The sequence below is a fragment of the Chrysochloris asiatica genome, unplaced genomic scaffold (assembly GCF_000296735.1).
Source record: "Chrysochloris asiatica unplaced genomic scaffold, ChrAsi1.0 scaffold00015, whole genome shotgun sequence".
In the NCBI taxonomy this organism is placed as follows: domain Eukaryota; kingdom Metazoa; phylum Chordata; class Mammalia; order Afrosoricida; family Chrysochloridae; genus Chrysochloris; species Chrysochloris asiatica.
This window is the reverse complement of record NW_006408533.1, coordinates 14,403,591-14,415,804: the sequence shown is the minus strand read 5'-3', so window position 1 is coordinate 14,415,804 and position 12,214 is coordinate 14,403,591. Positions and strand designations below refer to the sequence as shown.

The 12,214-nt window shown below is 36.0% G+C and overlaps 1 pseudogene; it reads right to left on the bottom strand.

Moving 5' to 3' along the window:
• Positions 1–8,347: 8,347 nt before the first annotated feature.
• LOC102837275 lies at positions 8,348–8,830 on the bottom strand (annotated as a pseudogene).
• Positions 8,831–12,214: the final 3,384 nt, after the last annotated feature.

The window sequence follows — 12,214 nt, the reverse complement described above, 5'->3', positions numbered from 1 at the left end:
CTCTGACCCTCCACCTTACCCAGCATGACATCCTTCTCGAGCGACTGTTTCCTCCGGACAATATGTCCAAAGTATGAGAGACAAAGCTTAGCCATGCTGGCCTCCAAGGAGCACTCTGGCTGCACTTCTTCCAAAATATATCTATTGGTTCTTTTGGCAGTCTAACATTGGAGTCCAACATTTCTAATAAACCTATTCTCCCAAGAAGATTCTGATTCATATTAAATTTTGAGAGCTATTGCTCCTAATTCTTTTGATATGTACATATTTCTTTCCCAAAATGTTCACACAAATGCCAATGCAAAATTGTTATTAACATCATTGTCATAATTAATTTAAAATGATTAATGGACTTGACTTTAGTTTTCCTGGTTTAATTATTTGTTAATGACACTAGTTAAATTAATCGTTCATGTCAACAAATATATAATTCCCGTTTTCACAGCTTTTCATAATCCTGTCCAGAAAGCGGATCTTTTATCAGTACAAAGCATGGCCCACCTGTCATCATTTAATATTACACTAATTTGCTAATTTGACACTCTCTCAATAGTGCTATATTCAGTCTGTTTTCAGTCTTTCATTTAAAAGTTTTACGGTCTAAACATATTCAATGGATTCACACCAAATAATGTTTAACTATTGCTATTATTTAGTGCCATGGAGTCATTTCCAACTCATAGCGACCCTGTACAGGGTTTCCAAAGGATGGCTGGGGGATTTGAACTGCCAGCCTTGTCATAAGCAGTCCAGTGCTTATTCTACAGTGCTGTACCAGGTACCATGAAGTTGGGTTTGACTCATCCCACAGCAAAGTGAAATGCTGCCTGTTCCTGTACCATCTTCACAATCTGTGTCATGTTTGAGCCCATTGTTACAGCCACTGGGTCAGTCCATATTGGTGTGTGTCTTCCTCTATTTCCTTAACCCTCCACTTTACCAAGCAGGATATCCTTCTCCAGAGATTGGTCTCTCCTGATAACATGCCCAAAGCACATGAGATGAAGTCTCCCCATCCTTGATTTTAAAGGACATTCTGGCTGTACTTCTTCCAAGACAGATTTGTTTGTTCTCTGACAGTCCATGGTACTTTTCAATATTATTCACCAACACCATAATTTAAATGCATCAATCCCCCTCAGTCTTCTTTATTATCCACCTTCACATGCATATGAGGCTACAGAAAATATCATGGCTTATAGAAGACACACCTTAATCTTCCAAGTGACATTTTAATCTTTAACATTTTAAAGAGCCTTGGGTTTTTACCAGGCATCTTCAGTGCAGCTTGGATTTCTTCCTTCAATACCGTTGATTCTTGGTCATATGCAACCTTCTAGAATGGTTGAATGTTGACCAATTTTTTTTGGGTACAGTGACTCTGTATATTCCTTCTTTTTTTGATGCTTTCTGCATCATTAAATATTTTGCCCATAGAATTATTTAATATTGAAAATCAAGCCTTGAATTTTTTCTTCAGTTATTTCAGCCTGGGAAATGCTGAGCGTTTTCTTCACTTTTGGTTTTCTTTCTACATTTCATTAAACATTTCTTGAGCTACCCATTGAAAATTTCTGTTTAGGTCTTTTGTTTTTAGCTTTAGCTACTCTACTTTCAAAGGAGCTCTGGTAGTGTAGTGGTTACGAATCCGGCTGCAAACCTTAAGGTGAGCAGTTCAACACTACCAGCTGTTCCGCGGGAGAAAGAAGAGGATTTCTGCTCCCGTAAAGATTTACAGCCTCAGAAACCCTTTACAGGGTCACTATGAGTCGGTTCCAATTTTAGGCACATAACCACCACCACCACTCTACTTTCAAGAGCAATTTTCAGAATCTCTTCAGATATCTACTTTGATTTTCTCTTTCTTTCCTATATTTTCTGTGACTTTTTACTTTGTTTATGAATGATGTTATTGATGTCATTCCATAGTTGTTCTGGTCTTTGGCTATTAGTTTTTAATGCATAAAATCTATTTTTATATGGTTTATAAATTCAAATGGGATGTACTCAAAGTCATATTTTGGTTCTTATATACTTGTTTTAATTTTTCTTCATCTTCAGCCCGAACTTGCGTATCAGCACTTGATGGTCTGGTTCAAAGTTGGCCCCTGTGATTGTTTTGGCTGATGATACTGAGCTTCTCTATTTTCTCTTTACACAGATGAAGTCAATTGGATTTGTATAAGTTCCATCTGGGGAGGCCATATGTACAGTCACTGTTTATATGGTTGGAAAGGTACTTGCAATGAATAAGTCACTGGTCTTGAAAAATTCTGCCATGCAATTTCCAGTATTATCTCAAGGCCATATTTTCTAGCTACTGATCGTTCCTCTTTTTTCCAACTTTCACATTCTGGTTACTAGTAATTATCAATGTATCTTGATTGCATGTTTGATCAATTTCAGACTAAAGTAGTTAGTAGAGATTTTCAGTTTATTCATCACTATGTTTGTTAGTTAACATGTGAATTTGAGTAATAGTTATAGTAACAGGCCTTCCTTATAAGAATTATGCTATCAGAGACAGCAGTACATATACTTCAATATAGATCTTGAAATGCTCTTTTTGACACAATGCCTACATGAGATATGTTTATGTGAGAAGACATAATTTCAGTAATGCAGATGAATATTTATTGGTTATGGTGTGGGAGAGGAGATGGAGAATGTACAAATCTATCATAGTTTAACATTCCTTCCTGGAAAATCCACTCATTAGAAGCTAGACTGTTTTCTTTTTACAACCCCAAAAACAAAATGTTTAATTACTTTAACTTTCTCCAAACAACTGAACTTATTAACAATACATTTCTTCCAGGAATCCACACACACATATCCTTTAGGAAGGAAAACAATTTCTTCTGTGATTCTGTTGTGGTTTGGGCTTCTTTCTTAATGGAAAAGAGAAGAACAAAAATTGACAGAAAACATCTAAGCATTTTGTCACTGGTAAAGAATTCTTATACGAATACATTTATTTGTGTGTTTTTAAGTATTCAGAGCATTTCTGTTTTGTTTACCTCTGTACAAAAGCTATAGCACAATTCAAAGTAGATATGAATATAGCATATCTTGGTATATATTTCTTAAATCTATGAGTTTTGGCGTTGCTTCTTAGAATTTTAAGGATGTTTCACTGTTTTCTTTATATGTAAACTATTAGCTAGATATGTTTTCCTTGAAATATTTCCCTGCTGAATTTTAAGTAGCAAGCAAGAATTTTAATCAAAAAATGTGTATGCAAAACAGACCACTTAACACTGTCTTTTAATTGCTATACTTTTGTTTCCAAGTTCTTATTTTACTAGGATGGTGGGAAGTTTCCTTCTTATTTAATGATTATTTTATGAGGTCATGAATCAAAGTATATACCCAGCAAAGCATTGTTACTGAAATGTAGAGTCAGGAAAGAAAAATTGTGAATACATAAATGATTCTAACATATGAATAAAATGTATCTCTCTTAAAAGTTCAGCAAAGCATAGCCTTAGATATCTAGGAAGGACATCTGGTTTCAAGATTGTGAGTTAAGTAAATGAGTAAGACTGAGAATAGATTAAATCTCGATGCTTATTAAATATTCAATTCTGCGTGTGTATTAAAAAAGTAAATCAAGTTATTACTCTAGTAATAGTAAAATTCCTATACATATAGAGAAATAAATGGAATAGAGAAAATGCAGTCAGACTAATAATAAAAATTTAAAAAGAGTATCATACATGTATGGAATGCAAAATAAGGTGGCAGGAGTAAGTTCAAATAAATTAATAATAGCAATAAATATAGTTTGATTAATGTATCGTAGCTCTCAAACTGTATTAAAAATATCCAGCTATCTTTTATTTATGAGACACATGCCTAAAGCAAAGTGACAAAGGAAAATGGAAAATAAAGGAAAAGGGGGAGAAAAAAAGATTCTAACAAATGCAAAAAAAAAAAAAGGAAATTTGTAGATCTATTAACAATAGTCAGAATACAAGGAACAAAGCATTAAAGATATTGAATATACATTCAAATTAAATATGTTGTTGTTAAGTGCCATCAAATTGGTCCCGATTCATAGTGACCTTGTATAGGGTTTCTGAGGCTTTAAATCCTCAAGAGAGCAGAAAGCCTCATGTTTCTTCCGCAGTGACTTTCAGACCTATGGTTCACAGTCCAGTGTTTATTGTATGGAGCATTATATATGTATTCAATATATATATTCTAAGTATTGTTTGTTGGTGTTGTTAGGTGTCATCAAGTCGATTCTGACCCATAGCAACTCTGTACAGGGTTTCCAAGGAGCAGCTGGTGAGCTTGAACCACCCACCTTGCAGTTCAAATAACTTTGCAGTCTGATGCATTAGCCCACAGAGCCAAACCAGGACTCCATTTAAAGCACTCAGGATATTTTTTTCAATAAATGATGTTGGAGCAATGGATACTCATTGTTGTCGTTGTTAGGTGCTGTCGAGTTGTCTCTGACTCATAGTGATAATAAGGACAACAGATGAAAACATTACCTGATCCTGCACCATCCTCATTGTTGTTATATTTGAGCCCATTACTGCTGCCGCCGTGTCAATCCATCTTGTTGCAGGTATTTCACTTTTTGCTGCACCTCCATTTTACAAGAATGATGTCCTTTTCCAGGGTTTTGTCTCTCTTGATAACGTGTCCGAAGTATGAAAAATGAATACTGGCCATCCTCCCTTCCAAGGAGCCTGTTGGCTGTGTTTCTTCTCCCACAGATTTGTTTGTTGTTCTGGCAGACCACGGTACTTTCTATATTCTTTGTCAATACCATTACTCAAATGCATCAATTCTTAAGGTTTTCTTAGTCATTGTTCTACTTTCACATGCATATAAGGTCATTGAAAGAACCATGACTTTGGTCAGGTACACTGTAGTCCTCAAATAGACTTCGTTGCTCTTAAACACTGTAAAGAAGTCATGTGCAGATAGACCTGATGCAACACATTTCTTGGTTTCTTGACTGCTGCTCCTATGAGTGTTGATTGAGAACACAAGCAAAATGAAATCTTGGACAATTCAATTCTTTCTCCACTTGTCATGACGTTATATATTTCTCTAGTCAAGAGGATTTTTGTTTTCTAAACATTGAGGTGCAATGCACACTTATAGTCTTTGATCTTTATAATAAGTATTTTAATTTCGCTTTACTTCCAGCACAAAAGGTTGTATAATCTGCATACATATCACAGGTTGTTAATGAGTCTTCTTCTAATCCCGAAGCCATGTTCTTTTTCATATAATCCATCTTCTTGGGTTGTTTGCTCAGTATAGAGAGTTAATAAGTGAAAGTATACATCTGTGGCACATAATCTTTCCTGATCGTCAACAATTCACTATCCATTTGTTCTGTTCCAACAACTGCCTTGTGTCTATGTACAACTTCCTCATGGACATAATTAAGTGTTCTGGATTACCTATTCTTCAAAATGTTATCCAGAGTTTCTTATGATCAATATTCATATACATAAATAATAGACTGAGACCTTTACCTCATGCCATACACAAATATTAGCACAAATTGATAATATAATATATGTCAGTCTTATTGTTAGGTGCTGTTAGTTGGTTTCAATGTGTAGCAATTTTATTCACAACAGAAGGAAACATTGCCTGGTTCCACACCATCTTCCTAATTGTTGTTACATTTGAGCCCATGACTGAGGTCATTTTGTCAATTCATCTTTGGAGGTATTCCTCTTTTTTACTGACCCTTAGCAAGCATGATGCCCTTCTACAGGGACTGGTCCCTCCTGATAATATGTCCAAAGTATGAGAGGTAAAATGTCAACATCCTGGCTTCTAAGGAGCATTCTAGCTATACTTCTTCCAACACCGATTTGTTTGTTCTTCTGGCAGTCTGTGGTACTTTCAATTTCTTCTCCAACACAATAATTCAAATGCATAGATTCTTCTAAGGCACTCTTAATTCATTTTGCAACTTCCACAGGCATATGAAGCAATTGAAAACACCATGGCTTGGGTCAGCGCACCTTAATCCTCAAACTGATGTCTTTTCTCTTGAACACTTTAAGGAGGTCTTTTGCAGCAGATTTGCCTAATGTAACATGTTTTCTGATTTCTTGACTGCTGCTTCCATTAGTGTTGATTGTGGATCTCAGTAAAATGAAGTCTTTCATAGCTTCAATCTTTTCTCTATGTATCATGATGTCATTTATTGGTTGACCACTTGTCTGTTAGTTTGTCATACTGTGGTGGCTTCCTTATTGCTGTGATGCTGGAAGCTATGCCACCAGTATTTTAAGTATCAGCAGGGTCACCCACTGTGGACAGGTTGCATCAGAGCTCCCAGACTCAGACAGATGAGGAAGAAGAGGTAGATCACTTCTTAATGGATAGCCACTGAAAACCTTATAAATAACAGGAGAACATTATCTGATATAGTTTCAGAGATGAGTTCCTCAAGTTGAAAGACACTCAAAAATATAACTGGAGTAGAACTGCCCCTTAAAGAAGTGGATAGAGGCAAGCTTTCTAAACCATTTCCTGATGAGACACAACAAAAAATGAGAAAAGGCTGTAAATATCCATTAATAATTGGAACATAGAATGTACAAAATAGGAATCAGGGAAAACTGGAAGTTGTCAAAAGTGAAACGGAATACATAAGGATCAGTATCCTAAGCAATGTTGTTGTTAAGTGCCATTGAGTCAGTTCCAACTCATAGTGATCCTGTCTAGGGTTTCCAAGGTGCTTCTTATGGGTTTAAACTGCTAACACCAAAATTAATAATCCAGTGCTTATCCTACAGTGTTATATCAGGATTTGATCTTAAGCATTAGTGAGATGAAATGAACTGGTTAGGGCCAGCTGAATCTGACAATCACATGGTTTACTATACCATGAATGACAAATTGAAGAGGAATGGCAGTGTATTCATCATCGAAAAGAACATTTCAAAATCTGTCTTGAAATACAATGCTGTTTAATATAGGATAACATCCATATACCTACAAGGAAGACCAGCTAATATAATTATGACTCAAATTTATATACCAACCACTAAAACGAGTGATAATGAACTTGAAGATTTCTATCAATTTTTTCAGTGTAAAATTTATAAAACATATAATCAGATGTATTGACAAATACTGGTGATTAAAATGCAAAAGTTGGAAATGAGAGCAAGTATCTGTAGTTGGAAAACATGGCCTTGGTGATAGAAATGATGTTGGAGCATACATGATAGAATTTTGTAAGACCAATGATTTCTGTATTACAAATACCATTTTTCAACATCATATGAGGGTGGGTCAAAATTATCTTCACTCTGGCTGTAGAACTAATTTTAATCAATTTTAGAAAAGACAAATCTGTAATTATTCAATACACTTTGCCCATCAGTCAACAAGCTTTCGTATTCCCTTATTAAAAATTGATTTTAAGCTGAGCTGCGAGCAATGAATGCACCACTGTCTTCACTTCTTCATCAGAGGTGACTCTTCGACCTGGAAGGGCTGCTTTCAAGGGACCCAAAAGGTGAAAGATCAAACAAGTGGAACAAGTTTAGGACTATAGTAAGGGTACGTTAACACCTTAAAAGGAAGATTTTGCAGAATGTTAACAGTATGGGCAGAGGTGTGCAGACATGCAAGATCACAATGCCCTTGGATAGCAGTCCTTTGCATTTAATCCGAAATTTAGGCTTCAGCCCTTCAGTGAGCATCTCACTGTAATGTGCACTATTGATTGTTGAACCTTTTTCCTGATGGTCTTCCAATACTGGCCCTTGAGGATCCCAGAAAACTGTAAACATCATTTTTCCAATTCTTAGTTGACTTTTGAACTTTTTCTTGGTTGACAATTGATGATGCTTCCATTTCATACTCTTAGGCTCATAGTGATGTATCCATGTCTCATTAGCAGTAAAAAAATGTTTTTAAATTAACTATTACCTTCCTTCAAGTATCCGTCCAAATTTTGTTTGTAGATGCCCAAATGCTTCTTTCTGTTTATGGTCGTCCATGAGTTGTTTCAGTACCCATCCTGCACAAACTTTTTTTTTTTTAAATGATATTAATTTATTAAAGACCAGGAACCACAGACAATATTTTAAAAATCCAAGATCAAAAGGTCTATATGAAGTCACCAAATAACTGTGTACATTCGAGGATCAAGGGCAGAAGAGCCCTTTCTGATGAACACCATTAAGCAAAGGATGTATAACATCCATCACACATTTGTTTTAGGGACAGCATTTTCTAAAATTACACACCTGTTTATAAATACACATTATAATATCAAAAGCTACAGAGAACCAATCGGAGTTAAGTTCCGAAATGTGCTGCTATCTTTCACAAGGCCTTCTTTTTAATTTTGGGGTTTTAAGAACACCTTCTTTGTCTTGGTCTTTTTCATGTTTCCATTTTCATCTTCTTCATAATTGGCACGATCTCTTTTCTTGGTAAACTTTTTTCCAATTGTCCTCACCAGGCTTTCATACCTTCTAGCCATTTCTTCATCAGACACATCAAGTTCCACTGTTTCATCTTCAACTTCTTCAGCTTTGCTCTTAGAGTTCATCTGAAGCATTAATTTCTCAACCTCAGGATTAAATCCTTGGAATGACATTCTTCCGTAGAGAAGGTCCTTGCGTAATGAGAAGCTCTGCTCTTCGATTATGATGCTTTCTTCCTCTTTCAGCTCTGGCAAGTCCAACTACCAGTGCTCTCCACTGATGATTTTCTTTTCTTCTTCTTCCAGCTGCTTCTTGGTTTCTGAGTCGAGTCCCCTTTGCATGAACTTCATGTGCAGCAGATTCTTGGATAACTTTGGCCTGTGCTCGGCCGCCATGGTGCTCCCTGCCCCTACACAAACTTTTTGAAACCCAAGTCTGTCATGGATTATTTCATAGGCAGAGCCATGGTTGATTTGAATTTTTTTTTTTACCACATAATCCACTGTCACTCGTCTATTAGACAGAATCATTTCATGTGCATGCTCATGTTGTCATCAGCCTTAGATGTGGATAGGCATTGTAATAGAACCAGAATGTGGATGATTTTTGATTCACCCTCATAGAAGGTAACTGTACAAGTAGCCTAACCAGATTGAGCTTCCGGGAGTCAAATTGACTACATCTGTGGAAAAGACAATGAAGAGGCTCACTATTATCAGCCAAAGCCAGGCCAGTGGCTCATTGTGAACCAAACCCTCAATTGCCCATATTTAAGTTCAGGTTTAAAATGAAAAAAAATTATAACATATTCATGAGAGTCAAAATATGACTATATATATATCCTACCTCAGTGTAAAGACTATCTCAGTAACAGATTTGATACCAGAAGAGCTTTGGGATGATATCCAGTACACCATACCTGAAGCAAGCTAAAGGTCATTAAAAAAAAACAAAACCAGGAAACAAATAAGAGACTAAAATGGATGTGTGTGTGTGTATCAGAAGAGGTTTTGACAGTTGCTGCTGAGCATAGAGAAGCTAAACTGAGTGAATGGAAGAGACGATGAAGCAAAAGAGTTGAGCAGAAATTTTTAAAAGGCAGCTGAAGAAGACAAAGTAAAGCATTTAACGAAATGAGCACAGACCTGGAGTTAGGAAACCAAAAGGGAAGAACATGTTTAGCATTTCTAAAACTGAAGGGAAAAAAAAAAATCAAGCTTCAATTTGCAATATTCAAGGATTTTAGGAGCAAAATATTGAATGATGCAGGCAGCATCAAAAGAAGATGGAAGAAATACATAAAGTCACTGTGCCAAATAGAATTTGTCAATTGTCAACCATTTCAAGAGCTGTCATAGGATGATCAAGAATCAATGGTATTTAAAGAAGTCTTAGCTGCACTGAAGGCATTGGTGAAAAACAAGGCTCCAGGAATTGACAGAATACAAATGGAAATGTTTCAACAAACTGATGCAGCACTGGATACATTCATTTGTCTATGCCAAAAAACTTGGAAGACAGCTATCTGACCAACCAAATGGAAGACTTCCATATTTGTGTCCTTTCCAAAGGAAAGTGACTTAATGGAATGTGAAAACTGTAGAGGAATATCATTAATATCATGTGCAAGAAAATTATGTTGAAAATAATTTAGAAATATTTATAGTAGTACATTGGCAGAGAGCTGCCAGAAATTCAAGCTGGATTTATAAGAGGATGTGGAATGAGGGATAGGGACTTGGCTGAAAGCAGAGAATACCAGAAAGATACTTACTTGTGTTTTATTGACTTTTAAAAGATATTCAATTGTGGGATTCTGCAATCTATGGATAACATTGTGAAGAATGTCAATTCTAGCACAATTAATTTTGCTCATTAGGAATCTGTACATAGACCAAGAGCCAAGTTCAAACAGAACAAAGGAACACCGAATGGTTTAAGATTAGGAAAGGTGTACATAAGGGTCTTAGCCTTTAACCATATTCATTCAATCTGTACACCGACCAAATAATCCAAGAAGATGCACCGTATGAATAAGAACATGGCATTAAGAGTGGAGGACAACTCATCAGCAATATGTGATATGCAGATGACACAACCTTGCTTGCTGGAAGCAAAGAGGTCTTGAAATACTTACAGATGAAGATCAAAGACTATAGCCTTCAGATCAAAGACTACAGCCTTTACAAGTCAACGTAAAGAAAATGGAAATTATCATAACTGGATTAGTAAATAACATTATGATAAACAGAGAAACTATTGAAGTTGTCAAGCACTTCAATTTATTTGGATCTGGAATTAGCACTCGTGGAAGCAGCAGTCCAGAAATCAAATTACATATTGCATTAGGCAAATATGCTACATAAGACCGGTTTAAAGTGTTAAAGGACAACTATTTCACTTTGAAGACTAAGGTGTGCCTAATCAAAGGCATGGTATTTTGGAGAAATACTTTTGGTGAATATTGGAGAATGAATAAGGAAGATTGTAGACGAATTGGTCCATTTAAATTAAGGTGTTGGTGAAGAACACTGTATGTACAATGGACTGCCAGAAGAATAAACAAATTTGTTTTGGAAGAACTATGGCTAGATAACTCTTTGGAAGCATGATTGGCTTTGTACATTTTCTCAGGAAGAACTAGTCCCTGGAGAAGGACATCATGTTTGGCCAAAAGTCAATGAAAAAGAGGAAGTCTGTCAACAAGATAAATTGACACAGTGGCAGCAACATAACTACTGTGAGAATGGCAGATGACGTAGACGTGAGCAGTGTTTTGTTCTTTTGTACATAGGGTTACTAGGCATGAGAATCATCTTGTTGACATCTAAGAATTATAAGAATGTGTTCTGGCAGCCCTGTTTGATGCAAACAGTTAAAACCATTGGTGGTTAACTGAGAGTTTGGAGGTTCAAATCCATCTAGAGGTACCTTTCAAAAAAGTCCTGGAGATTTGCTTCTGAAAATTCAGCCATTGAAATTTTCATGGAACACAGATCTATTCTGATATACATGTGGTCACAATGAATCAGAGTTGACTTGATGGCAACTGGTTAATGAGTGTGATCAGAATTCAAGTAACCACAGAATCTGGTATGTCCCCATCTACCTTCAAACGCAGGACAATCTCTTCTCTCTTCCTTAAAATGTATCATTGTCTATTCTATTACCAACTCTTCCAAAATTGCAGCTTTCTTTCAAACGAAGACAGTTTGATTCTTTCCAATAGAGATCAATTTGGAGATTTTATTCATTATGGATCCTGAATCCCAAAGGAGGTAATTAATTACTTCTGGAGCAAAGAAATCTGGAAATCAGTAGTTTGGCCATCCATCCTACAGCAGTGAGAACCAGTTAACTATGAGCTTGCTATCCAATGATTCTGTAACATCGTCTCAAATTGGAAACTAAGGTTTAGGGGAGGTTAAATCCCTTATGTAAGGCCATTCTGTTATTAAAGAACTAGATCTAGAGCCTTAACTGCAACCTAAGCTTAGCAATTTGGTCTATCTTTTCCTCGAAATAGAAAAGATCATATTTGACTATGACGTTGATAGATGGCTTTGAATTGCCCTCAAGGGCATTTCATCCAGGTAAACTTAAAACAGATGCAAGATAATGCATGTTCCCCTGTTACACATGTTTTATTTTAAAATATTTTAGTGAAATGTAATATACACACTGAAGCATGCATATGCTATTTGGTGAATTGTTACAAATTGAACTTATGGATGTATTCAGTAAGCAGATCAAGAAACAGAACAATACCAGCACCCCAG